This window comes from Marmota monax, unplaced genomic scaffold, assembly GCF_021218885.2.
Source record: "Marmota monax isolate L192 unplaced genomic scaffold, Marmota_monax_Labrador192_F-V1.1 WCK01_AAM20220418_F8-fsc01387, whole genome shotgun sequence".
Classification (NCBI taxonomy): domain Eukaryota; kingdom Metazoa; phylum Chordata; class Mammalia; order Rodentia; family Sciuridae; genus Marmota; species Marmota monax.
This window is the reverse complement of record NW_026694990.1, coordinates 38,744-42,842: the sequence shown is the minus strand read 5'-3', so window position 1 is coordinate 42,842 and position 4,099 is coordinate 38,744.

Genomic DNA, 4,099 nt, shown 5'->3' with positions numbered 1-4,099 from the left:
TACAAATCAAAACACAAAAATAAATAGCATTTCTATATACTGACAGCATATTATTTGAAAAGGAAATCAAGAAAGCAATCTCATTTACAGTGGCTACAAAAAAAATAAAATAAAGTACTTAGGAATATATTTGACCAAAGAAATGAGAGATCTTAACATGGGAAACCACAAAATATTGATGAGAGACATTGAAAAATACACAAATGGGGCTGGGGTTGTAGCTCAGTGGCAGAGCACTTGCCCAGCATGTGGAAGGCCCTGGGTTTGATCCTCAGCACCACATAAAAATAGATAAATAAAATAAAGATATTGTGTCCATCTACAACTAAAATACTATTTTAAAAAAATACAAAAATAAATGGAAATATATTCCATGTTCATGGATTTCAAGAATCAATATTATTAAAAGGTCCATACTACTCAAAGCAACCTAGAGACTCAGTGCCATCTGTTCCCAATTCCAATTCATTTTTCACAGAAATAGAAAGAAATCCTAAAATTCTTACAGAACTACACACATGTGCGCGCACACACACATACAAAAAAAAAACAAACAAACAAAAAAAACCCATTCTAGCCATAGCAATCTTAATCAAAAAAAGAACAAAGCTAGAAGTATCACACTGACTATTGTAATTGGAACAGCATACTATTGGCATAAAAACAAACATATCTAACAAAGAAACAGAATAGAGATCCCAAAAATGAACTCATTCATTCATGACCAGTTGATTTTCAACAAAGTTGCCAAGGAAAGAGGGACAGTCTTTTCAATAAAGAGTCTTAGGAAAATAGAATAGCTGCATGAAGAAGAATGAAACTAAATCCTTAACTCACCCATATATAAAAATTAATGAAGAATTGATTAAAGACTTAAACATAAAACTTGGAATTTTAAAAAATACTAAAGGGAAATATAAGGGTACTTGATACTGCTTCACTCAATGATTTTTTGGGTTTGATTCAGAAACCTCAGGCAACACAAGCAAAAATAATTAAAGAGATTACATCAAAGTAAAAAGCTTCTATATAGTAAAGGAAAAATTAACAAAGTACAGAGTCAACCTATGGAATAGGAGGAAGTGTTTGCCCTGGGTTCAATCCCCATTATGAGGAAAGAGAAAGAAGAAAGGAAGGGAGGGAGGGAAAAGTGCTGGAGAGGATGTGGAGATAAGGGAACCCAATGCATACTATTGGTGGGAATATAAACTGATACAGCCCTAATGGAAAACTGTATGAAGGGTCTTCAAAAACTAAAAATAGAGCTATAATATGGTCCAACAATCTCATTTCTAGGTGTATAATCCTAAGAACTTGAAATCAGATGTTGAAGAGATTTCTGTGCTCCCATGTTTATTGCAGCATTATTTATGATAACCATAAATAATTGTAGAATAAGCCTAAGTGTCCATCTGTAGATGAATAGATAAAGAAAATGTGATACACACACACACACAATGGAATATTCTTCAGCCTTAGAAGGAACCTCTGTCATTTGCAACAGCACGGATGAACCTGAAGGACATCATTGTAAGTGAAATAAGTCAGGCATTTTTAAGTGAAATAAGACAAATACTGCGTGTTTTCTTTTATATGTGGAATCTAAAAAAACCGAACTTATAGATGCAGAGAGTAGAATAGTAATTATCAGAGGAATGAGTTAAGGTGAATAGGGAGATCTTGGCCAAATGATACAAAATTGCAGATAGCACAGAAGAGTAAATGATAAGTATTTAAAGTAATGGATATGTTAATTAGCTTGGTCCAGTCACTCCACCTGTATACATCTATCACAACATCACTTTGTACTTCATCATTATATGCAATTTTATTTTGTAAAAATAATGAAATAAAATTAATTTTTTATAAAACGTAGGAGACAACCAGAATAAACCTTCAAATAACTTCTTGAGATATAGTTGAGGTGAGACATGTACCAAAAGCAGAAATGGAGGATGTAGAATGAAAATTGGATGTTTTCTGAGCCTGTGTCTATTCACCAGCTGTGCTGATCCACCCTCCTTTCACTGACTCCCACCCCAGTGCAGAGGTCTCATCTATATTGTGGCCAAATAGAAAAGTAGGGTTAGGGGACAGAGCTATTCTCATTTATCCCTAATCATGCATAAATAAGTAAACATATACATAAATTCTTTATATATGTATATATATATATATATATATATTATATGTGTGTGTGTGTGTAACTACATAAGTAACTTAAAAATGTACTTTTAAAAAAATATAAGACCTGGATGGGGATGTGGCTCAAGTGGTAGCGCATTTGCCTGGCATGCGTGCGGCCCGGGTTTGATCCTCAGCACCACATACAGGGATGTTGTGTCCGACGAAAACTAAAAAAAATATATATATATTAAAAATATATATATAAGACCTCAAGAGAACTGAGAATATTTTTGTAGATATTGGAAGAGTAAAAATGAGGTGCATATAGAAAAGGCAATGAGGAGGAAACATTTCTGTGATTATAGCAGATGTTAGGGAGCCAAAGCAGAACCTGGGAGAAAGTTGAACATTGTGCTCTTCGACAAACACATGGTTCATGGGACATAGCATATGTGAGTCATAAATGAACAAGAAGATACAGAGAATTAACTAAAATGGAGCTCTGGGCTAGAATTACTAGTCTTGTCAGAGATAGAAGCTATGTCTAAGCAGCAGCATTAAATAGACACACCAAATAATGGGAAAATATTGGGGCTAAGTGACAAATTCCCACAGGATATTCTAGGAAAACTCTGGACAGGAGTCCCTAACTGAGCACATGGCTGATGCCAGCCTCTCCTCACTGGGTGGACTCTAGCGTCTGGGAAATGAGGAAATGAGAGGCGCATCTCCAGAGGATCTGGAACAGATAATTCTATGAGATATCAGGGTCCAGCTCTGAATGGACAGTTTGTGGATATATGAGAAGTGTGGGACAGTATAAATAATCTCCTGAAAACCTAAAGAACCAGTCCAGATCTTCTGCGAGTGATCGTTGAATTATGACAATTGGGTGTTATATGAGACATGATTCTGTGAATTAACTCTCTTGGTCACTAGTTAGTTCATCCTTCCATTTTCTAGAGGGAATAAGTTACCTTTTTCTATATAAGAGGAGAAGTTGTTGTTGGAGTCACATAGGAAGTCATGTTAAGCAGTAATTTGGTGAAAAGAGAGTTTTGTGAATGGAAGATACTATCCTTCTTTCATATATTTTCTATATCTAAATTCACGTAGTAAGAAAAATATTCTTATTATCTATTTTTCATGTCTTCTGCTTCAGTGTGTTGACAACATTCACCATTCAGTGACTGAGGCTCTAGCCCATGTATGTGTACATACATATGCAGTCTAGTTTGGATAGTCAACTCACAAGAAGCTTATTGAGTGCTGTCTATGTGCAAAGGATTTTTCTAATTCTGGGGGCGCAAAGATAAATATGATTTAGGTCTTATTTCCAAAGAAACAAGAAGATAGTATAGTAAATATAGACATAGTATAGTAAATATAGATAGTATAGTAAATATAGACATTCTATAGTAAATATAGACATAGAAAAGAATCTATAATAATGTGACAGATCTATAATCAAGACATCTATGAAAAATACAAATTGTTTTAATTAACTTTCAAGATAAAACAAAATGGTTAAAATTAATTATACATCTATTTTTACAGTAAGAACTATTTATAAAGATATAAATTCCAGGGGAGGTGATATTCAGAAGGTGGGGGATGGTTTATGTTTCTGGTTGATTAGAGACTAGCTGGAAAGCAGAAACAGGAATGAAAAACCTGTACGAGGTGGAAGGTGAGGAGGTAGTGAATAGTGAGGAATCTGATTGATTGGATTTAAAAATTCCTCCTTAAATAATGCTGGGAGATCTGATTGGATGTTCAGAGTTAGAGTACATTAGGAAAAGCACTGAAAATGTGTCCAAGAAGTTGCATCTTTCAGAAAGATTGGAATAGAAGCAGAAAAAAAATATTTTCACAATTCAGTTTTGAAGGATTAGACATAGAGATCAATATGGCGACCACAGGAATGTCTGGGAGGATTGCCATGTTCCTTTGGGCTCTCAAATGTGCTTTA